Below are 23938 nucleotides of genomic sequence, written 5' to 3' on the forward strand. Positions count from 1 at the left end.
TTTCAGCATTACTTCTTCAAATATTTTTATGCATTATTAATCTCTTCTCTTTTTGGGGTTACAATGACATACTTATTGGATTGCCTGACACATCAGTCTGTATATCAGCACTGAACATGCACTGGTCTCCCTGGTCACTCGGGCCGGCCCTGCTTGCTCTGTGTTCTCCCAACAGGACAATTTCAGTCGGGCTGTCCTCAGGCTGGCTGGCCTTTGCTTCTGCAGTCCCAGTCTGCTGCTGGCCCCTCCGCAAACGAGCTCAAGCTTGCATGCTTCTGCTCCGGGTCCCCATCTGTTCATTCATTACGTCCATGCTGTCGGTTACGTCCTGGAAAATATTCGTAACAGCCATTTCAAAGCCCTTGTCTGCTAATTCCAACATCTAGATCATCTCAACTCCTGCTTCTGTTGACTATACCTTCCCCTTTCTTTGATCTTTTTTTTTTTTTTTCAACGTTTATTTATTTTTGGGACAGAGAGAGACAGAGCATGAACGGGGGAGGGGCAGAGAGAGAGGGAGACACAGAATCGGAAACAGGCTCCAGGCTCTGAGCCATCAGCCCAGAGCCTGACGCGGGGCTGGAACTCACGGACCTCGAGATCGTGACCTGGCTGAAGTCGGACGCTTAACCGACTGCGCCACCCAGGCGCCCCTCCCTTTCTTTGATCTTTAACACATATACAATTTTTAACAGCTTCATTGAGATATGTCACACGCCACACAGTTTGCTCATCTGAAGTGTATAATTATGGCTGGTAGGACCGTCCTAGAGCTGTGTAAGCACCACCACAATCAATTTAAGAACGTGTTCATCTCGGGGCGCCTGGGTGGCTCAGTCGGTTGAGTGTCTGACTTTGAGTCAGGTCATGATCTCACGGCTCGTGGGTTCGAGCCCCGCATCGGGCTCTGTGCGGACAGCTCAGAGCCTGGAGCCTGCTTCGGATTCTGTGTCTCCCTCTCTCTCTGCCCGCCCCCCCCCCCCCGCTCACACTCTATCTCTCACTGTCTCAAAAAATAATAAACATTAAAAAAAAAAAAAGAACATGCTTATCTCCCCTTCCCGCTTCTGCTGGTCCCCTGAACCCCCTCCCCCAGCCCCTGGCACCCCCTGACCTACTTTCCAGCTCCATGGACGTGGCTGTTCTGGAGGCACGGAAACGTGCAAGGTTCATGTGTGCTAGAACCTGTCAGTGCCTCATCTGTTTTATGGCCGGACCGTATTCCGCTGGAAGGCTGGAGCACGTGTGTCTATCCATCAGTAGTGCGGGCTGCCAGGCCTGCTGACCTTAGTTTTCTCCTCCTTCCTTAGGGCTGGTCTTCCTCAGGTCTGTCCTTCATCCTAGAGCACTGTGCCCTCAGTGTGGGGCACCGCCGTTTTGGGGCCTCGGTCGGAGGCTGGAGGTGTTCGGCAATGTCACCCCCGCTGTGACTGGCAGAAGCAGATATCTCCGGCCCCTCTGCTCAGCCTGCAGCCCAGAGCCCTACTCTGCCAGACCCTGTGGTCTCACTCTGGGCACAGGTGGCCCAGCCCTCAGCAAGGACCACGAGGGCCCCCCAAGGATCCCTCTGCCCCCTCTTGCACAGGTGTTCTCCTTCTGGTACCCACCCTGGAAGTGATAAATGCGTCCCAGCTCGGCATGAGTTCTGCCATCTGTTTGGGCCGTCCCCCTCCATGTCTCGACCCAGCAGGAGCCGGGGCAAACCTGGCCCTCACCTCGTGTGCCCCCTCTCCCACGATCCATCCTTGGTTTCAGTGGGAGCGACACGAGGCAAGCCCAGATCAGCCATCTCTTAATGGCTGGACACAGAGGGCCAGCCCAGAGGCTGCTGCACTTCCCTAAGCCCCCGCCTGCCACTGTGGTTCTGACACAGGTGCTCCTGAGACCACTATAAGAAATTCTGGTCTATCTGATGGAAGAGGGGCCAATGTTAACGGGGCGCCTCCTATGTGCCAGACCCTGAGCAAAATGCCACACAGACACGGCCTCAGCTGACCATCGTCCAGCTCACACAGATGGGCCACTGGGCCCACGTGTCAGCCGGGGAGATGGGGCAAGATTAAATCATGGCATTGAGGTCACAGGGGTGGCAAGGCAAGAGGCAAGGCACCCTGAAGCAGCCAGCCTCCAGAGGCCACGCTCCCAGAGCCACGGCCAGAGCTGCCTCCGGCCACGTCTCAGGACAGGATGGCCCGTGTCCAGGTGTTTCCGGGATCTCACGGCCCAGCGTGTTTGCGGCCCCCGCACTAATATTCTGCTTGGCGTAAGAGAAACCTGGTCTGTCTGATCCCAAGCACCTGCTGGGAATCTTTCATCTGTGCGTTTCCCTGGCAGCCCCTCTGGAGACTTGGAAGTTGCCAGAATAGCTCACTTCCCATCTCAGCCCTGGGCGTCATCTAGAGTCAGCACAGAACTGATTTGAGGCCCCTCAGATTTCCAGCCCCATGAGGACCTACGGTCAGGTCCATGCTGGGCTCCGGTGTGGTCACTCCCGCGTCTGTCATCTGAGCTCTGTCTGTCCAGGTAAGTCGGCGTTCTCAAGGAACTGGCTGCGCCCGGAGAAGATTCCATCCAGACAGGCGTGGAGCGGACGGGCCAGACTGAATTAGGCGTAAGCCTGGGCCTCTGAGGACACCCTGGCCAGTCTTGTGCACCCTGTGTTTGTGACAGGAGGGTGGAGTGAGCACTGGGGCCCCTCCCAGTTGGGACAGAGCTGGGGAGGGGCTCGGATGCAAGGGCTCAATGGAGCCCCCAGAAAGTACTTCACGTCCCAACCCTGGTGCCTGGGACACGACCTTATTTGGAAAGAGGGACCTTGCAGGTGTAATCAGTACAGATGAGGTCACCTTGCAGGGCGCCCCTAACCAGTGACTGGTGTCCTTGTAAGGAGGGGCGCTCCCAAAACACATGCAGAGGCGTGGACGCCATGGGAGAGCCAGGCACAGATGGGAGCGATGTGGCCAGTGCCGCGGACGTTTGTGCCCACGGGCAGCCCTCCCGCCACCACCATCACCACCGCCCCCTACCCCCCGCGGCATAAAGCCTCCTCCCTTTGGAGGCGCCGCCCACGCCCTCACTTGCACTGCTGGCCTCCAGACTGTGAAAGAATACATTTCTGCTGTTCTAAGCCACCCAGTTTGTCACGGCCGCCCAGGGAAACAAACGCTATGTGTAAAGCCAGCCCCCACGGGTCCCTCTGCCTGCGCCGCCCCCCACCCCCACCCAGGTCACGGATGCTCTGGCGGCTTCGTGAGATCAGAATGTGGAAACTGTCCCAGCAAAACGTGGAAACCGTCCCGGCACTGAGACTGGACCCTGGGCATCAGCCAGGTTCGTGCAGGGCCAGCTGGAGGTCTACACCCTCTGCACCCGTGCTCCCCGGGCCTGGGGGAGGGGTGCCAGGGGCCCGGGGTGGGGGGCGGGAGACAGAGGGCTGGCTGGCTGCACCCAGAGGGCGGGGGGGGGGGGCCGGGCTGTGGGACACGTCTCCTCTCCCCACGGAGCCCACGGAGCCCTGTCTGTTCCCCGGGGCCAGGCTATTCTCACAGCAGAAGTCGGGGTGGTCAAGGCCACCCCTCCCTGCTGTACTTTGTGGGTGCCTCCCAGCCCAGCACAGGTGGAGGGGGGCCTGCACCCACTCACCATTCCCACAGGCTCTGCCCCTCACACGCTGGTCCGATCGAGCCCCCACCCGGTCAGCCTGGGCCAATGGTGACCTCTGCCAGCTTCGTGCCCTGAGGCATCCTCTCCAAGGCCTAGGCCGGGCAGCTCTCCGTGCCCAAGCCAGCTGTCCTGGAGTCCACACCAAACACCCGTGGGGCTCGGCTACAGCGCAGCCGGGCAGGAGAGCAAGTGGGAGTGGGAAGGGCAGGGGGGCTGGGAGGGCGGGGTGGCGGGGTAGAGGGGAGGACTCCATTCCTCGGGGCAGTAGTTGGAACCTTCCAGGAGTCTGGATTTGCAAACCCTGAGCCAGCTCGACCACCCACGCCTGCTGGGGGAGGCGGCCGGGCACCTGGACCCCCGCTGTACCCCTGCGAGCAAGCACGTCACTGCCCCGGGGTCCGATTCTGTTCCGCTACGAGGCCTGGCAGCTTAAAGGGATCCCACCATGACCCTGGTGGGTACATCCTTTCAGAGAGGCTTGCAGCCCCTCTGACGTCTCCTCTGGGGTGTCCGCAGACCCCTGCCCGGCCGTCCCCAGGCCTGCGGCCAGCCAGCTGCCCTGCCTCACTCCTCAGACGGCCCCGGGCCTCAGGTACGCAGGGTTCTCCCGAGTGCTTGTCCTGTTGTGTCTTTAGCTATCTGTGTCGGGGCGGGGAGCTGGGGGGGGTGACAGGGGTGTCCTTCCTGGAAATGGGCTTTATCTGTCACATTCAGAGCTGGCTCGCTTGGTTGCTTAAACCCAGGTCTCTGTGCCGACACGCGTGTGCTCTGGGGGGCCCCGCACAACCCCCAGCCAGGGACCCGGCTTTCCAAGTCCTTCCCCACTTGTTGGAGCCTCTGGTGCCCTTGTCCCTGCGCTGAGGCATCTCCCGCTCAGTGGGGTCCCAGAGGCCCCTACGTTGGCCCGGGCCGCAGATGAGCCCGGATGTCAGGGTCCGAACTCTGCTCCCAGGGCCCCGTTGCTGCCACTGTGAGGCCTGACACTCGGGGTAAGTGCTATGGGACCGTCTACGGGGTGGACAGAACACCGTCTTGCTGGGCTGGGATGCGCCCAGGACAGGACACCCCGGTGCCTGCCCCACGGTCTGGCTCAGGGGGCTGCTGTCGCTGTGGTCTCGGCAAATGGCTCACCCCGGCTGTAGCTGTGGCCCCGGCTTTGCCCCCCAGCATCCCCCCAGGCCTCAGGGCCGTCCTCGGGCCCAGCTGCTAGGGGACACGGAGCAGGTGCACAGAGCAGGCACAGAGCCTTGCGCCGGGCCGCTCAGGTGCACCGTAGCCTGAAAGAGGCTTTCAAAGCCAAGCCGGCTCTTTATGGGGGCTTCCAAGGCCTCGGACCCCTCCCCTGGGCGTCCTGGGGACCGTGCTCCTCGCAGGAACGGAGAGGAGCAACGAGCGTGCTTGGCCGGCACAGCCCCCCGGGGATCGAAGCCCCAGAAGGGCCTGGGTGCGCTTGGTCCCCGCCCACTGGGATGAGCCCCACACCGGGGTCCCAGATCGTGTACCCCGCAGTGAGAACACACGGCAAGTCACCGCAGAGACTCAACCTACGGACCAGTTCTCAAAGGAGCGTTTATATTTAGAATGTGCTTTTAACTCGATCTGCAGCAACGCAGGTAAATTGCAATAAAAACAGTCCAATCCCGCCAGCAAATAGCCCAGTCGGCAAAGCGTCCTTTTGTTCAGAATAAAGCACAAGATGACTTTTTGCAATGACACCAGTGACGGGCCTTCAGAGGTCAATTAGGTTAGCCGAGGGCGCCCCGATGGAGGACGGGGGACACGCCCAGCTCCGTGGCCAGGCCACCGCTCGCCGGGGTCTTGTTGTAAAATTCCTTGTCCAGGGGAGATGTTCGTTACTGGGACGGGAAGACAAGGGCCCGCACGCGTCCCGGGGGCGTTTCGAGCTGCAGGGCCCGTGCTCTGAGCACCCCCTGAGACACAGACGGAGCCTCAGTTTGCACGGGGGCGCAGTGGCCGCAGTCAACAGAGATTAGCAAGCACGGCACTCCATGTGACCCGGATGTTTGGGCCTTGAACTGTGGCAAAACCGGAAAACCACAACTGTGGCCACGGCAGGAAGTACGCAGCTGGGAGGCACAGAGAGGTTGAGGAAGTCCCCTGCAGTCATACAGCAGGTGCCAAAGGAGCCGCCATCTGGCTCCAGGCTGGGTGCCTCGCCCCTGACAAGAGAAGGCAGACGGGTCTTGCCCCAGACGGCCTCCAAGAGACACCTCAGGCCACCCTGGCCGCCTGGAGCTTCGGGCGGCTCTTCGCACGCTGTCTGGGCCGCCCTTTGTGGGGGCCTGCGGCCCGGTGGGCGTCTCTGTGCCTGCCAATCCCCTCCACCACCTGGAGGGGACGCCTGTGGGCGGGGCTGGCACAGAGCAAGGCCAGGTAAGGCTGCCCGCGCCCTGATGTGGCAGAAGTGACCCACAGCCTGGGGCCTTGTCCCCGCCCCCAAATCCTCCTCCAGCTGGGCTCCCTCGGCTGGCCTTGTCCCGGGGCCCGGGCCCTGCTCAGAGGAGGCCTTGGTTCCACTGGTGTGTGCGGGGCTTTTCCAGGCGGCCGCTGGAAGGGCCTTGACTTGTATCCCAGAGAAGTGGGTTTCTGAGCGGGCTCCTCCCCTGCAAGGGTGCCAAGGCGGCCCCAGTCCCCCGAGCTGCCTCATCTGGGAGCTGAGCGGGGCCTGTCTTGGGGGAAGGACCCTTCTCTTGTGGGGAACGGTGTGGAGCCACACGGGCTGTGTGACCATGGGCAAGCTCCTCAGCCTCTCTGTGCCTTTGTGTCCTCTCAGAGAGCTGCTGGCAAATGAGCTCACCGCATGCATCCAGCACGAGGGCGTGGGCCCCGCCAGGCCGCAGGGAGGCGGTCCTTGCTGCGGACACGGGCGTCAGGACAATAACCCATTTTAATAAAACTTTGCCTCGTTTTATTAATAATGTTTAGAAATGTGTCTTTTCAAACTCAGCTGTCCCCTGTCCTCCTGGGACGTTGATCACAAAGCGACTCTCAGACTATGGACGAGGCTGCACGAAAGCTGGGGTCGTCCTGCAGAGGCAGGGCCATCACGAGGCAACACACAGAGCTGGCAGAGACTTGACTGCACGTTCTGACTTCATCGACAGTAAACTACCGAAGGTTCCAGAGGCCCTCTCGTTTTAATAGAATACAGAGTTATAATTGGTGACCTATTTTAAGCAATTTAATTTTCCATGACCTGTTTTCCAAATGAACAGAGTGATAAGGGCCGTGCGCCGTGGGTGGGGCTGGACCCTCCAAAGCCACCCAGGCCCGCGGCTCCGTCTAAAGGTGAGGTGCTTGCTGAGGCACGCGGGCGGGGGGCCCAGATCCCAGCCACCTGCCCAGCCCGCATTTACCATCAAAGCACAATCAAAGAAAATGAACACAGATACCTCGAAGATCTATAAAATCACTATTAAAAGCTGCAACTCTGGAGAAATCTGTCTGAAATCCTTCCCGTGACAGGAATTGCCATCAGGTGCCGAAGGCCGGGAGCCAGACCACCCTCCTAGCCCCCCACTCCCTGGGAGCATAAACTCACAAACAGGAGACAGTGTCCCTGCACATCCAGGGACATGCCCACCCTCCCCTCTGTCCCCTAGCTGTCCCCCCCTTGCTGTCCTCCCTTTCCTTCTGCTCCCTCCTCCTTCTGTCCTCCTTCTTCTGCCCCTCCTCCTCCCCCTTCTGCCCCTCCCCCTCTTCCTCTGCCCTTCCCCCCTCCCCCTTCTGCTCCCTCCCCTTCTGCCCCCTCCCCCTCTGTCCACCCTTCCTTCTGCCCCTCCCCTTCCCCCTTCTGCCCCTCCCCCTTCTGCCCCACCCCCTCTTCTTCTGCCCCCTCCCCCTCCTCTTCTGCCCCTCCCCCTTCTGCCCCCCTCCTCTTCTGCCCCTCCCCCTTCTGCCCCTCCCCCTCCTCTTCTGCCCCTCCCCCTCCTCTTCTGCCCCTCCCCCTTCTGCCCCACCCCCTCTTCTTCTGCCCCCTCCCCCTCCTCTTCTGCCCCTCCCCCTTCTGCCCCTCCCCTTCCTCCTTCTGCCCCTCCCCCTCCTCTCTCCCATCTATTTTCTGGCTGCTCCATTCCAGCCAGCAGCTTCCCCACTAAGATCCGCCCTCTACTTTTAAACGAGGACAGAAAGACGTTTCCAAAACACACATACAGAATAAAAAAGCTCTTCTGAAAATGGCGGAAGACAAAACACGCCGCTCCATGTTCACATAAGAGACGAAAAACAGCCCCAATTTTCCAGTGTCTCCGTCCGCAGGACCCTCACTAACCGGCCTCTTCAGTCCTGTCCCCACCCCCAGGGACAGCCAAGGCAGGACGGACACTCCCCAAAGCATGGGGTCCAGTGGAAGGGGACCCAGGCAGCAGTCGGCAGGGACACCGGTCAGCGGAATATGGGAATGTGGGGAGGGGGCTCCAGACCTCAGACCCAGGACTGGCTGGCCGGCCTCTTCACACAGGGGTCTCCCCGGGTCCCAGTGCGTTTGCTAATGGGGGAGGAACGTCTGGGCCCCTAGGGGAGGCAGTTCTACCCAGAGAGGAAGGGAGGGTGGAGGGCCACCTGTTAGCCAAGCCCTGCCCCAACCCTTCCCTGCCCAGGGTCTCTGTTAGGGCAGGGAAGGAAGGCCCTTGACCGGACTCAACCCCCAGGTCTCCTGGACCGGGGACCCCTGTCCACAGGAGGCAGGAAAGAGCTCTGCCTAGGGGCTCATCGACTCGAGAGCCAGGACCCCCACCTACCTCCCACCCACCCCACCTGCACAAGGAGGAGAGGGGCTGGGGCAGGCTATCGGGGTCCCCCTGGCTTCAGCCGAGGAAATACGGGAAAATCAGGCTCCACTGAAGAGCCCTTGGCTCCCCTGACCTTGAGCACCGTTGTCTACAGGGATGTCCTGGTTAATCCCGCTCTCCCGCTCTGAGCTGGATTAATTTCCAAAGATAAAGCCTCTGATTTGATTCGCATATAGTGCTATTTGTGGTGAGGTCGTTGGGTATGGCCCCAGGGGAGCAGGAGGTATTAAGTGAGGGCCAATTCTCCCACGACAGGGGGACAACAGGGATTACTTTAATGGGTCCACCCTTCTCCGCCCTGCTGGCCACTAGCTGCCCACGGTGGCACACACTTCATCAGAGCCAAGGCTGGGATGTGCTCCAGAAGCTGGGGCCATCCTTCCCGTGGGAAAGACCTCTGGGCGGGAGCACAGATCTCTCCTGGGTCCTGGCCTGGGAAACTGGGAGCTTCTGGCCCCTCAGGGGCTCACAGGACCATGGGGGAGCTCCCATGCTGGGAATGCTCCAGGGCCCTCCCACAGCCCCACAGAGTTCCTCCCATCAGACTCTTGTGCTGCTGTCACCTCTGGTCAAGCAGTGACGCCTGTGACAGAGCACCCGGGAATGACACCAGGCTTGCAGCTGGAGGATGAATGGCGGGGGAGGGAGGGTCTGCCCTCAGGGAGGTTCATCTGACTAAAGAAACATCCACCTGTGCCAACAACAGGACTTCATCAAGGGAGGGGCATCTCCGTGCTGCAGATGCCATGACAGGCATGGGAGCGTGCCGGGTCCTGTTCCCTGATACCTTGCGGCATCAACCCTCTTGGGACTTGTCAGAAATGCAGAATCTCAGCGCCCTCAATCCTATGGGTGATCTGGGATAGGCTGGCCTGGTGGGGCTTGTGGGAGGGGGAGAGCCCGGTGGGAGAGAGCAGCGGCCACCAAAGTAAAGTAGCGTCTGGGACCTGCAAGCCCACCCCTGATGTCCTACACATTCCTCTTTTAAAAGCAGGAACCCACCCCTGGACGCGGCTGCTCATGCCCATCTCTGTGCCTCCTAGCCTAAAGAGCCTCCTGGCACTTGAAGGGCAGAGAGCCATGATCCCACTGGATCCCACAGATCATATACCCAGGCTTGGGATTAAGCAGGTACTCGGGGAACTCATGGGGGATGGATGGATGGATGGATGACTGTGTGGATGGATGTGTGGATGGGGGGTTGATGGGTGGACGGACGGATGGATGGGTGAATCGATGGGTGGGTGGGTGAATGAATAGCTTTAGTCTCCAGGGAATAAGAAAAAGGTGACGTTAAAAAGCCAGATGAGCCCTCCTAAACTGCTCACGGGAATGTAAAATGATTCAGTTCCTCAAAAAACTAAGTACAGACTCACCCTGTGACCCAGCAACTCCACTCGGAGCTGTATGTCCAAGAGAAACGAAAACACGCCCACACGAACACTTGTACACGAACGTCCACAGCAGCTTTGTTCATCATGGCCAAACGCCAATGTCTAACACGCGGTGTATTTGCACGCTGGAATACTGCTCAGCCATTAGCAGGGATGAAGCGCTGACACGGCCACAGCACGGATGAATCTGGAAAACACCACGCTGTGAGAGCCGCGGGCCGAGGGGGGCAGAGCGAGGGCTGTGGCACCAGGTTTCCGCCCGAGGTGGTGGGTGTCGTGATGGCCGCACAAATCTGCAAATAGCCTGAAAATGGTTTAATTGCACACGCTGAAGGGTGAGCTGTAGGGTGTGTGTTGTACCTCAGCAAAACTGTCCACACACACACGCGCGGGCACACACACACAAGCAAGGGAAGTGCTAAACTACAAACAGTGAGCCGTTGCCCCCTTTCCACCTCGGTGGGGCTCCAGTCAGGACCTGTGTGTGTGTGTGTGTGTGTGTGTGTGTGTGTGTGTGTGTGTCTGCCTCCGGGCTGAGCAGGCCCTGCCCTCCCTCCCAAGTGCCCCAGGTGCGCTCACTCAGTCCTGGGGTGCAGCCACCTTGCCTGGGACACACAACACGGTGGCCACGTGCTCACGAGAGCTGGGCTCCGCCCCCTGGTCAGAAGCCGGACGGGCGTCCCCAGGCGGAACCCGGGGGCCCTCTGGCTGTGGGGCAGGAGGGTGGGAGTGAGCGAGTCTCCGGTGTGTTCCCTGCACCAGCTCCGGACGTGGGCCTCGGCCTTCACCTGAATATTCCGATGCCCGGGGTGGGGTCAGCCGAGGCTTCTCCTTAGGGAGATGCCCCTCCCGGGGGGGAGGGGGGGTGAGAGCAGTGCTAGGCGGAGTCCCACTCTGCCCTCCGGCCTGGGGGAGCCCGGCAGCGGGCAGGCGCCTGCAGGGCCCGTGGGACCGGCTGTGGGCACAGCTGTGAGAGGTCTTCCCCCAGGCCCATCCGGAGGCCCTGAGGTCCCAGGAGGACACCAGAAGGCCGCCCACCTCAGGGTCCATGCACCCTGGACGCGGCAACCAAATGTGCGGGGGCCTCAACCCGAGGCAGGGCCCCTCCCCGTTACCACAGAAAGCCCACCCTGGCCCTGGGGCCACCCTCCGTCCCCGGAGGTCTGTGGGGAACCAAACAGGCCACGTGTCTGGCCATCCCCACCCCCTACAATCCTGAACCTGAGGGTCCGGTCTGAGCGTCAGGTCCCGGGGAAGGTGGGGGCCAGACACTCCCGTCCCTCTCTTTGCTCTTTAACCTCCAAACACCCCAGAGGATTGGCTGCAGTCACACATCCAGCCCTGCAGGCGAACCCCACCCCGCCCTGACACTCCCATACCCACCCCGCCCCCCGACGCTGGGCTTGCTGGTAGGTGACGTCATAGCACACACACCCCAGCCAACGTTCGGATCTGAAGACACCCGGGCCTCGCCTGCACACTCAGAGCCCGCAGCCCCGCAGGTGTGAGTACGGGGGCACATGGACCGGACGGGGTGCCCTCAAGGCCTTGCCAGAAGCCCCAGGTCCCCTGGCACAGCGAGCCTGTCTGTGGCCTTCCCGAAAGAGAGCGGGGCGAGGTGCTCACCGCGGGCCACTCCAGCTGGGCGTCCACCTGCTTGCTGGGCCTTCCACCAGGAGTCTGCCCAGCTCCACACACACAGGGAGCCCCCGCCCCACCGTCTGCCAAGTGGGACTCCCTCCCCCACGCCCCCCGATGCCGGGCTCAGGCCTGGAGAACCAGCCTGGGGCACGTCCCCCTGCAAAGTGGGCTCAGGGCCACGGCTGGCCCGTGATGCCGTGCGGCTCCACGGCACATCCTCTTGCCGGAGGTTCGCTGGGGTGCGAGGAAGGGCCGCCGTGACCAGTGGGGGGCGGGCCCTGAGCCCCCCAGCACATCAGTCTCCGCACACCCCGTTCCTTCCATCCCAGTCCCCTGAGGTCCCTTCAGATCCGCTCACCGACCCCGCCTGGCCCAGGTCTCTCCTCCTTGCCTTGGCTCACGTCCCCCCCTCTCCAAATCTATCCGCCCCCCCCCCCACTACCACTGCAGAAACCAGCTCCACCCACACTTGTCCCACCACTCAGCCACCCCCTCCCAGGTCTGGACACAAATCAGGAGCCCGGGAGAACCCTAACCCCTGAGGCTCCGGACAAGGCTCTGGGCACTGCCGGCCGAGGCGCCTCATTTTGGGCTTTGCAGGGAACCCAGCTCCCCCCTCCTGGAGCAAGTGCCCTCAGAGCACAGAGCTGGGCCTGTCCTGCTTCTCTGGGACCTGCCTGACCGCCCCACCCCCCCACGGGACAGAGCGTGGCCCCTGCCCACAGGGAGGCTCAGGAGGACTCCCAGGGCCCAGCACCCAGTAGGAGTTGCCCCAAGAGATCTCCACGTCCCTCAAACCTGGACTTGTGTCCAATCAGCAGGCAGGAAGGGGCCCTGTCGCTCTGTGCCACCACCTGTGTGCCAGGAGTCCACCTCCAGAATGGCGGCCATCAGGCCATCAGGCCGCCCAGGCCCCACGGAGCCAGGTCTCACCCCCTTCCCTGACCATCAGTCAGAGGTTACGCTGCTGTGCAGCTCTCACTAGAGACGGTCATTTGCTGTGTTGACCAGGGGAGCCAGAGTTTGCCCCACACGCACGTCCAGGCGGAGACGCCCCCTCTGGGCAAAGCGGACAGAAGTGCTTCTGTGTGCACGGAGGTAGTTTTCTCTACTCTGTTGTCACGACCCTGACTAAATGGGAGCGGTCGACTTTGGGCCCAATTCTCTGGACTTCTTGACCCTGATACCACTGGAAGAGTTAAGTTCTTTGATGTCTGCACATAAAGAAAGTTTAACACTCTCCAGGGTGTGAGCACGCCTCCCACTCCGGTGGCCCTGGTGACTCTTCTGCGCTCCCCTAGCCTGTCCAGCCAGGGCACAGGACCCCGTGCCCTAGAGGCTGTCGTCAGCTCCCAGGAGTGCTCTCCCAGGCACGTTGTCCGGGGGCCACAGGGCAGGCCTGGGCCCCTCCAATCTCTGGTCTGCACTCCAGATTTACCTAGAGGTCCTGCCAACCTCCTTGGTTTGAAACTCTCCTTAAATCTTTTCTAAAGAAAAACATAAATGGCAACACCAGTCAGAGAGGGTCTTCCCACGGCTTTCTTCCCAGGGGGCTGGTCCCTCAGTGTCCACTAGAAACCCTTCCCGGGGGGGATAAGTCCAGGACAGCTGGGTTGACCCTTGGCCAGGCCCCAGACGTGGGACCCCGCACAGCACAGGTCAGATCCCATCCGTCCCAGCGTGTGAACCGGACAGACTGGCCCATCAAGCACCAGAAGCCCGGTGCCATCGCTGGACAGGGCCTGGGCGCTGACATCGCCATCACTTTACCAGTGAGGTGCTAGGAGGGACTGAAGACAAGTCCTCCCGAGGGACGTCCCGAGGGATGAAGACAAGTCCTCGTGGCTCCCGAGGACTCGGGTTTGGGGACCCGGCTGGTGGGTGCTGCAGCTGGGATCAAAGGACGTCCCACGTGGGCCTCGAGCTGTGCCCTCATCGCAGTCCTCAAGCGAGGGGTGGGTGCAGGCTGGGGAAGCCAGGCAGCTGGGGAGCAGTGGCACAGCCTAGGTCCCTGAGCTCCGCCCCTGTCAGTCCCCCCACCCCCACCCCCGTGCACGCACACCCAGACACACGGACACCTGTGTGCAGACACGCGACACGCGCACACACCATGGCACAAAGACATTTCCACCCTCGGTCTGTGGATTACTAGCTCGGGCCTTAGGTAAAAAGGAAGAGAGGGAAAAATCACTAGGCAACCAGCCAGGGTTGCTATGGCATCTTCGAGAGCAGCCGGGCCAATCGGAGCCGAGTGCGGGCTGGCGTCTGTCAGCCGGACGGACGGAGAGGGGGCGAGGCAGGCATTGCCAGCACGCAGGGCGTCGGATGCAGACCTCGGCCTGATGAGGACAGCGCACCTCATGAATATTCATCAGGCTGATTGAGGCAAGGCCAATTAACCACTTGGTGGCTCAAGTATTCCTGGATCCGTCCTTCTCTTTTAACCACTGGGCGGCCTAAGGGCAGGCTCCACTGACTTCCCGCCTGGCCCTGGGAGTGGTCTCCGTGCTAGGGCGTTGATCTAGCCAGTCCCAGCCCTGACCCAGGACGTCCCAGCCACCCTGCAGGCAGCCCCCTGGGGCCACAGGCGGGCTTGAATTCCCACCCAGGAGCCAAGAACACAGAGGTGGGGTTCCCAAAGGACATGTCCACTCCATCCCTCGCTCCTTGCTCCCTGATTGGGGCAGTGACAGAGCAGTGACCACAGTCTTAGCCAGCCTCTCCAATGTCAGGCCAGCCACTTCCTGGAGCCCCAGTTCCTGTTTCAGGCCGGGTCTCCAGAAAGCAGAGCCTGAGGCAAGGGTCATGCACCTCGAGGGCAGGGAACATAAACTATGCAAAGGAACTCTGTGGGGGATAAGGTGGGATGTGTGTGTGACTACTGGGCCACCACCTGAGGGCACACTGCAAAGAGTCCATCCCAGCTGGACATCCAGAGGACAAGGACCACATCCCCTCCCTGTAAAGTCAAAGCTGCACCTCAGAGCAGACGGCAGAGAAGGGTGAGTTTCTCTGCCTGGTTCCCTCTAACCTCCGTTTCCCTCTGGTCTCCAGGTTCACCCCTCGGGAGTGCTCTGGGGCCACTTGGGAATCTAGGTCCCTCCCCATGGTGTGGCATTTAATCCAGATCTGTAGGTGGCTAAGGGAGCTTTCAACCACGAGAGGAAGGACGGACAGGCCAGGGGGCTGGCGGGGGCGTGGTGTGCAGGAGGCTGGAGGACGGGCCAGGGGCCGGGCTGTCTGTCTCGGCAGCGGCCGCGCTGACCTCCCTCGAAGTCTCTGGGCCCCTCCCCATGCCCTCTGTGGAATGCTGCGCCACCCCTCCGTCTACCGCCCAGCCCTTTGCCCGTGCTCAACAGCAGATGCCAGGCCTGCCCCCCCACCCCGGCTCAAGCTTAAGGGGAGGGGTCCAGATGCTTCTGTCACCATGACGCTGTGGGCCCGGGGCACAGTGGGTGCTCAGTCGGTGTTTTTTTGGCGAGTGGGGATGACAACATCCGTAGCTAGTCGTTCTTGGACAGCAGCTGCAAAATGGGACCGTCCGTCTGAACGGCCTGGCTGCCTGACCAACCCTTGCGGTGAGGGCCAGGCTGAGGGTCTCAGGACACCCGGAGCTCAGGGCTGCGGAGACACGGGGTGTGGGAAGGCTCTCCAGGTCCAGGTGTGACTCCCTCCACCCGGGCCTCAGGCTCCTTAACCCAAGTGGGAAACGCCGGGCTCCCCGCGACGAGTCGGACACCCTGGCCTGGCCGGCTGCGGTCCAGTGACAGGTCGCTGCCACCATGGCCCGCCACAAACAGGAGCGCACCGGCCGGGGCGAGCGGCTCGCTCCACCTGTCCCCGGGGCACATTCGGCCTCTCCTCGATTGATCCCGCCACAGTGCCCTCCAGAGTCTGAATCTGCTGGAAACACAGCCTCCCGGCCCCACCCACACGGGCACGGGGGGGGGGGGGGGGGGGGGGGGGGGGGGGGGGGGAGCACAGCTGCTCCTTCCCCAGACCCTGGCTCAACTGCGCTCTCCCCAGGTCTGGACAAGCTGTGCCCCAGAGCTCGTAGGGTGCACAGAGCCCTGGGTCTGAATGCCATGCACCCCTAAGCCCACCAGGTTTACAGAGCCCAGAGTCCTGCACACTGCCTGGTGGGCAGGGACCTGGCAGGCTCCAGGCACAGGGGTGACCCACAGCCAGCCGGGCTTCTGCCCCTCCTCATCTCACCCAGTCCCCTACGCACGCCAGACCAGAGCAGGGTGCCCAGAGGTGGGCAGGAATCCGGCCGCAGCAGCTCAGGAGCAACAGCTCAAGGGCAGTGGGGCCACAGGCCCACCCTGCCTGTTGCCAGGACAGAGGGAATGATCTCTGTGGGGGTCTCAGGACCGTCAGTCCTGACCTCCCCTGACCAGCCACAGGCCCGGAAGGGCCACTGCAGTCCGAGCCTGCTTTCTCTGCCAGCGAGACTCACTAGGACCTTACTCTGTGCCGTCAGGCCATCTGACTATGCCCGGGACAGACGGGAGACAAGGCCGTCTGACTATGCCCGGAGGGGACCTGCACAAATGCCCACCTGAGCCCCGCCTGGGCTACACCTCAGCTGGGGACCCGCTTGCCTCTCCCCTCCCCGCCGTCCTGCTCTGACCCTGGAAACCACATCTCCAGCTCCCCAGCCCTTGGGGCCTCCAGCTGGGTCCGGGCAGGAGTGGCTGTGATGGCCCCACACCCTCCCTCCCCACCAGCTTCCTCCACCTCCACCTTTCCCCAGGTGCTGCCCCCACCTCAACCCTGGGCATCGGACCCTCACATCTGGGACCACAGGGCAGGAGCACTTACCTTCAAAGTGGCCCAACATAGAGGATGAGGAAGGTGCCAGCAGGTAAGCAGACCCCCGGTGTCCCACCAAACCTTGGGGTCAAGATGAATGCCAGAGGGAGACGGGGGGGGGGAGGGGTGCTACTCTGGGTGGGGGCCAGGCAGAGGGTCAGATGACAATGGGGAGAGAGCAGATGGGGAGGCAGGGCCCGTTCTGCAGGGCCTGGGGGCAGCCGGTGGATGCTCACGGAGAGGGCTGTGTTTCCCCGTGGAGGGGACTGCTGGCAGGTGGGGGCTCCGGAATCCAGGTGAGGGATGGGGGGCAGCGACGAGGCCGGAAGAGAGGACAGAGCAGGAGGCCTGGAGCCCAGCCAGGCCTTGAGGTGGGGGTGCTAGAAATCAGTAGAGGGCCCTGGAGGGTCCCAAGCCCCCTCCCTGTCCTGGAGACGAGGCCGGCGGCCCAGAGCGAGCAGGGTCTCCCGGAGGTCCAGAAGCAGGAACACTGTCGCACTAGAGATGGGGGTGGGGCTTACAGCCCTGGGGGTTCTTCCCAGGTGCCTGCCCCCGGCCAGGGTCCCCTGAGTTCCCACCACCCAGACTACGGGCTGTGAGGCTGAGGCTTTGGACAAGCCAGAAAGGAGCCTCCCACGAGCCCTGGGCTGGGGTCTTCCCCATACTTGCTGGCTACACGCGGGTGGGCTTCCGCCCCTGTCCAATGAAGGGCGTGCCCACGACTGTGAGGGTCTTTTCCACAGAGGACTGGACGTGGTCAGGCGGGCGAGAGCCCCCGGTCCCGGTCAGCCCCTGGCCAGAATGTCCCGTGCCCCGCACATGGCGGAGCAGGGCAGGCGTGCTGGGTGCCCCTTCTGGGGGCCCCGGCTCCCCTGCCATCCGGGGAGAGTCAGGTCCGGCCAGGGTTCCCAGGGGCGGCCTGACCGTGGAGGCCCTGTGGGGGGGTGGGCCCCGAGCGTGGCAGCCCCTCCCTGAGTCCTACTGTCCCGCAGTGGCCAGGCCTCTGGTGGTCCGGACCCTAGGACCCCCCCTCACCCCCCCCCGGGCCCATTTTTGGACACGCCCCTTCTCCTTGCCCAGTCCTGGTGGAAAGCAGGACCCTTCGAACTGGGAGAAAGTGGGGCTCTGAACAAAGCTTCACAGGACGGTCTTACTTCAAAAGTGTGCATTTTCATCAAAATGTTACTTTTGCAAATGAGGGGCCCCTGGGTGGCTCAGTCTCCTGAGCGTCCAACTCTCGAATTTGGCTTAGGTCATGATGTCACAGCTCATGAGTTCGAGTCCCTTGTCAGGCTCCTTGCTGACAGCTCAGAGCCTGCGTGGGATTCTCTCCTCTCTGCCCCTCCCTGGCTCACGTGTGCTCACTCTCTTGCTCTCTCTCACTCTCTCTCAAATAAATAAATAAATAAATACATAAATAAATAAATAAAATGTTACTTTTACAAATGAAACACTTATTCTCCCTAAACTCTCTCACAGGACCCGGGAGGCAGGGCTCTTACTGTCCCCATCTCTCACATGAGAACACTGAGGCTCGTGTGAGTGGGAGCCCTTGGTGAGCAGGGGCCAAGTAGACCTTGCCCAGGCCTGTCTGCTTCCGGAACCTGCTCTTGGGCCATGAGGCCCGTCCCAGCCTGCGTCTGGACACCAAGAGTGACAGCCAAATTCCAGGGGCCGGGGCCCTGCAGGAAGGTCCCAGGAGGGTGAGGAGACTCAAATGCAGGGAAGGGGAGGGCGGGGAGCCCCTTGCAGCAAGGCCACCTCCAATGGGAGCCCCCACGACAGCTTTACCCATCACGTCGTGAGATCCGTTGACTTTGAAGAACGATTTACAAGAAAACGTCTTGCAGTGACAAAAAAGCAGGTTGAGGATGCCCTCACTCTCTGGGCACTGGCGGTAGCCTGAGCCCATTATTTTCACTGATATTGGCCTTGGCCCGCAGCAGGACCAGCCAGGTCGGTCTCTGAGGCAGAAAGCAGAGTTTCTGGGTTCTGGGTCCCTGGTGGAGGTCCGGGAGCCCTGTCTGCGTGGCATGGCCCACTCTGCCGGTGTCATGGGCTGGGGCGGGGTCTCTGCCCATGTGTCTGCCCCAAGTCACCCCCCGGAGGAAGGCAGAGGGTGTGTGGTTGAGAGCTGGGGTGAGGTCCCTCGGAGCCTGGTCCAGGACAGGCGGTCCAGCAGGCCCTGCCCCCGAGCCCGCTCCCCACCTCGACCCATTTTCAGGGACAAGGGGCCCTGCAAATTCCTCTGCCTCATAAGCAGTGGTGCAGAACTCATCCCCGGCGTGGGGCCGAGTCGGAGGAGGCAGACCGGGTGGCCATTTAGCTCTTCACCTTTAGGACAAGAGACAATGACTGTCCCAGGTCAGCTCTTGAATGAGGCGGGGTCCGGAAGGCAAGCCTCCGGCCAGGGGGGCCTCCACCCTCCTTAAGGCGAAGCCACAGGTGTCTGAGTCACTGCGGGAGGACCCGCCTCTGCTCACCTGCAGGGAGGGAGAATGCCGGCCCTTTCCCACCGTCCTGTCCTGCGTGATGCACGTGTCCCTGTCAGGGTCAGACCTGCCGGCGGGGGGGGGGTAGGGGGGGGACACTCCCCACCACTGCTTCCCTGGCCCTGAGGCTCTGCGCCTCGGGCACAGCACTGCGGCGAACGTCCACCCCCTCCTTCACGGCACTGTCGCCCGGGGGACCCTGGAACCTCCAAGGAACAGGGAGGCTCCATGCTGAGGTGGCTCCCACAGTGGGACGGCGGGTCCCAAATGAAGCCCTTCGCCAGGACAGGAGGGAAGAGACGCCAAGGCAGGGTCCTGATGCTCCAGCTAGGAACTCAACCAAACCACAGACGCTCGGCCCACAGGAAGGGCCACAGTGGCAGGGACACAGGGTCACCGCGCCCCCGCCAGGGTCCAGTACCCGGGGGCACTGTCCGGTGTCCCGCTCTTCAGCTGAGGAAGGAGGCCCCTTCCCACACCTGCCTTCTCACGTCAGGCACGCTGGGCTCTGGCTGCCTCGCCTCTTGTACAGAGGGTGAGGGCTCTTCCTCCCGGGGAGGGTCCCGAGAGAGACCGGCTTCTGTCCGGCTGCACCCCCAGCCCCCAGGGGACCGCCGCAGCTCTCAGCCCCCACGTGAGGACCTGGCTGACTGAAGGCACGGAACGGGGAGGCGGCTCGGTTCCCTTCCAGGCGCAGCCCCGGGTGGCGCAGCTGGGCCCCCACCTCTCAGGGCCGGGCTCCCCCGTCCCCCTCCCCCGCCTCCCTGCCTCACAGATGGGTGCGGTGTGGGGCCCCGGCTCTCAGGACTCGGTGCTACTTCGCTGTCATTGCTGTGGGCAGGGTGGGGAGCAAAGCGGCGGGCGGGGGGGGGGGGACGTCTCGGCGCTCCCTCCCTGCGGTGTCCCGGGGCCAGCCCCGCTCAGCTTCCCTCCTGCAGGAACAGCACCCGGAGCGCCCTGGGTCCCACAGCTGTCCCACTCTGCCCCCACTCCTACCTGGCGGCCTCCCGCTTGGAGTGCCCCCCCCCTTCTTTCCCTGCCGGCTGAGTATCAGTCTCTCCCACCTCAGTCACTGAAGGGAAGTCTGGGAGGCCCTTGGAGCACCGGGGTCTCTGGCCCTGCCCTTGGGGGGCAGGCAAAGCTGCATTAATTCAGCCCCTGTTGGTAAGGAGACTGGCCAGAGACAGAAGCACCCAGAGTTGAGTGACGTGGACAAGGCTCCAAAGGGGCACCTTACAAAGGTGTGGGCAGGGGCAGGGAGGCCAGGGACAGACAGTGTCCTGGGACTCATGGCATCGAGGCTGCTGCCCTCCAGGGCAGAGGACCACGGGGAGCAGGCCGCCTGGAAGCAAGCGTTGCTGTCTGTCAAGGAGAGGCCCGGACAGGAGCACACGGGGTAGATACTCGCTCACTGGGCCTCCGCCCTCAGGGAGGGCCCTGCCGCCTCCCACAGCCAAGGCCAGCTCGATAGAGCCCTCCGGAGGGGCCACAGGAAAGCTGGTGCTCACGGCTCGTTCACACGTCTGTTAGAGTTGGTATCTGAGATGCTTTTCCCAGGAAGGTACCGGGAGCCAGGAGGCCAAAAGCAAGGAGGGGCCCAGTGAAGACCACGTCCACAGTGGCCACAGTGCGTGTCCGGGGACCTGTGCTTTCCTTGCCTCTGTGCACACAGAGGGCACGCAGCCCCTGCACACTTCCAGGGGGGCCTAGTTAGCGCAGCACGTGGTGTGCCCTCCCCCGTCCGCCTAAGACGCCTCCAGCAACAGGTTCGGGGCCGCCCGCGCCACTCACAGCCCCCGTCAGGTGCCCACGCCAGACAGACCTCCCGCTTCAACAGTCACAAATTAGGACATGAAACCCAAGGCTTGATTGAAGCCTTTTGTGCAGGAACTGCGAGGGCCTCCCACCCGGGGCCACAGATGCCCGCTGCCCTCCCCCTAGCCTCCCGCTCTCACGTCCTCTCTTCTCACGAAGGGCTGCACACTTCCACCCGTGGAAAACCACTATCTTGGGCCCTAAGCAAGCGGAAACCGTGACAGACACAAGGAAAGCCAACGGCCTTACCAGACGCCACAGACGTGGGGTCGAAGGCCCCCGAATGACGCAGGTGAGAGGCACCGAGTGTCCTCCATGCACCCAGCCCGAGGTGGGCAATCCCCCAGCCCGGATCTTGGGACATACTTACCTGGCCCAGCCCAGGCCTCCCACCACTGGGCAGGCCCCTGTCCACCGGCCCCCTGTGCCTCCCAGAGTTACCAGGCATGAGGCATCCGCTCGGTGTCTGTCCCCTGCCTGCAGCACGAAGCCCTCCGAACCCCGCGTAACTGCCCCCTCCCCAGAGTCCGCACTGCTCAGACAGGAGGGTTGACCTTCCTGGGGCCCACAGCCCTGCTCAGCCCCTGGCACCAGGTCTTGTCCTCATGTCCACTCCCCTCCGCAGGCCTGGGTCCCAGGAACACACGGAGGGTATCTCTTTGGGGCAAGGACATTCCAGACACGTCTCCCGGCATGGACACTTCCTGTGACACTTGATTTGCAGGGTGGGGGGTGCCCGTGAAGAGAGGCAGGAAACCGCCCCTTCCCCTAAGCCACTGATTTCCCACTAGAATCACTCATGAGAAACAGACGGCCGGGCCCTGGATGAAGGTGCAGACGAGGGAGGGAAAGGGAGCTGCACACTGAGCGACGGAGGGAGTTCCAGGGTCAGGAGAGGGAAGGAGGGAATGGGCGGCAGGGAGACGAGGAAGGACAGAAAGGTGGGGGGGCAGAGCTTAGGTGCGAGAGAAGCAAACACAGGCGGGAGAGGCCAGAAGGGGAAAGAGCTACAGGACAGGGAAGACACTGGGACAAGGGACGGGGGACAGGGACCCGGATCTGGACAAAGGAAGCCACCCTGTCCCTTCCCACGAGCAGACCTGACAGCCCAACCAAGGAGGGTCCTGCTGCTCCCAAACCAAGCCATTTCTCGGGATCCCCAACCTTCCAGGATGCAGGTGTGGGCCGGCTCAGGCTCCAGGGCCGCTGTGGGGGCGGGGGGGAGGGCACCCGGGGAGTAGGGGGCAGCACTGGGGTGGGGGTGGGGGGGCCACAGAGCAGGGCAAGTGCAGTACAGGCGGGAGCTGTGGCTGCCTCGTGATGGGAGAGGGGGCCTTGATGGGGGCCTGAGGCAGTGGGGGGCTGCCCGAGGGCCAGGCACCCCTGCTCCCCACTCAGAGGCCAGAGGTGGGATTGACCACCCGGGGGGGAAGCTGTCCCTCCTCATCTGCCGCCCAAAGGGGTGGAGGGCGGCCACAGGCATGCTTCACCCCAGGCCATCAGCGGAGGAGGCAGGAACAATGCAGAGCCTGGCGGCCTCGGCCTCAGAACAGACCAAGGGACAAAGGGTCCCCCAACCTGTGGCCCGTTTGGCCTCATCCGTCCTTCACCCTGCCTGGCTGAGGAGACAACCAGCTGGGGGCAAGGGTCCTAAGGGGGGAGGCCCAAGGCCAAGGGTGTCCCTGCCTCTAGCTCCCAGGTTCCAGAAGGAATGTGCCTTCCCTTACAAGGCATTTTGCCTTTACAGGGAAGGATGTCCTGCATGCCTAGGGGCCGGGGCATGGCATCCTGGGTGCTGGGCCCCACAGCTAAGGGTCTCTAACTGCTTAGGCCTGGTGAGTGGGGCTCTGTGGGCCCTGGAAGAATTCCAGGGAGACCAGACCCCAGAGACCTGCTCCAGGCCTCCTAAATGCTTTCTGGAGGACAGTAGTGGGGACAAACCCTCACCCCTGCCTCCCAGGCGTGACGTACTGACACCAAGATGCTAGATGAGGCCAGTGGGGAGCTGCTGGGAGGCAGTGGGGAGCCGCTCCAAAGCCAGGACCAGCCCTATGGAGGGGGGAGCCTAGTCCCGGGGCAGGGGCTGGTGGGGAGGCAGCTGGCCGGGGTTCTTACTTCCTAGCTGGGTGGCCACAGAGCCGCCCGGAACCTCAGGGAGGTCCGGCAGGGGCGCCTGGGGAACAAAAGGCCTGTTCCCGCCACTGGCCAGGCATCCAGCCTCCCCTGGCTGCTGCCTAGGACGGCTGCACTAGCCTCCAAAGCTCCCCGCTTGGCCCAGCCCAGGTGCTGCACGTACCTGGGCTCCCGCAGCAACCTCGCAAGCGCCCGCAGTCCAGCGGCTCCACAGCTCTCTGGCCCGAGGACCCATCATCCCAGGATCAGGGTGGAGATGCTCTGGGGCTGCTGGGCCCTCCGTTGGTCTGTCTCTCCTTGAGGGGCTGGGCTGGCCAGGGAGGAGGGAGGAGGGAGCAAGGGGGCGGGGGCGGGGGCGGCAGGGAAGGGGCTGTGGCCTCATTTCCATGCAGCGGCCCCTGGCCCCTGAGCGGCCCGCCCCATTGTGTGCCTGGCCTGGCTCACTGTCACAGCCTTTGTGGCGGCCTCTCCCCCCCAGGGGAACTTGAAGATGGTGGGGGTCCCGGCCCCCCACCAGCTTCAAAGGGCAGGTTCCTCCTTCCCACATCAGGCCCCATCCAGACCCAAGCAGAGGGTCCAGTGGCTGGCTCCAGGCAGGGACCTGAGCCTGGTCGTGGGGGTGGGTTTTGCTGTGTTGTCCCCCCTCCTAGTCTTACAGGGTGAGGAGCCAGGTAAGCATGCTTTGAGCACGTGGGGGTGGAAAAGGCCCCGAAGGAGCAGCCTGCAGAGGGTCCAGGCTGAGTTGGGTGGGCCCCTCTCACCCCTCCCCTCCCTCCCCTCCCTCCCCTCCCTCCCCCTCCCTCAGGACACCTGCTCTGCTTCTGGGAGCCTTGGCCCTGGTGTGGGAGGGCTGGGGAGGGACAGGACCGGGGTGCTCCCCTCAGAGGAAACGTGTGGGGTTCCTGGTGCCTGGTGGAGGGGATCCGGGCCTCGCTGCAAGGGCAGGTCTGTGGGTGGGGACCTCCCAAGCCAGCACTGGAAGCTGTGGACCATTTTGTGGCTACAGGGGACCCAGAGCAGGGATGGGGCTTGTAGTCCCTTGCAAACTGTCCCCTCCTCCCTGAGGCTGAAAGCCTCAGCCTCCCCTCCCCAGGCTTCATCTACACTGCCAGCGCCACTGGCCTCCTGCCTCTCCCTACCGCTGTGGGTGGCCAGACCCCTGTCCGTCCCCCTC

The 23938-nt window shown here is 62.7% G+C and overlaps 1 long non-coding RNA gene across 1 annotated transcript; it reads right to left on the reverse strand.

The window, feature by feature from the left end:
• Positions 1 to 23515, reverse strand: LOC147582879 (uncharacterized). Its single transcript, XR_015249597.1, has 3 exons — positions 22928 to 23515; positions 9851 to 10161; positions 1 to 328 (listed from the first exon to the last, which is right to left on the reverse strand). It is a non-coding gene; the product is annotated as an uncharacterized LOC147582879 (long non-coding RNA).
• Between the last annotated feature and the right edge of the window lie 423 nt (positions 23516 to 23938).

This window comes from Puma concolor, chromosome A3 (genome assembly GCF_028749965.1).
Source record: "Puma concolor isolate L17-30 chromosome A3, mPumCon1.1.hap2, whole genome shotgun sequence".
In the NCBI taxonomy this organism is placed as follows: Eukaryota; Metazoa; Chordata; class Mammalia; order Carnivora; family Felidae; genus Puma; species Puma concolor.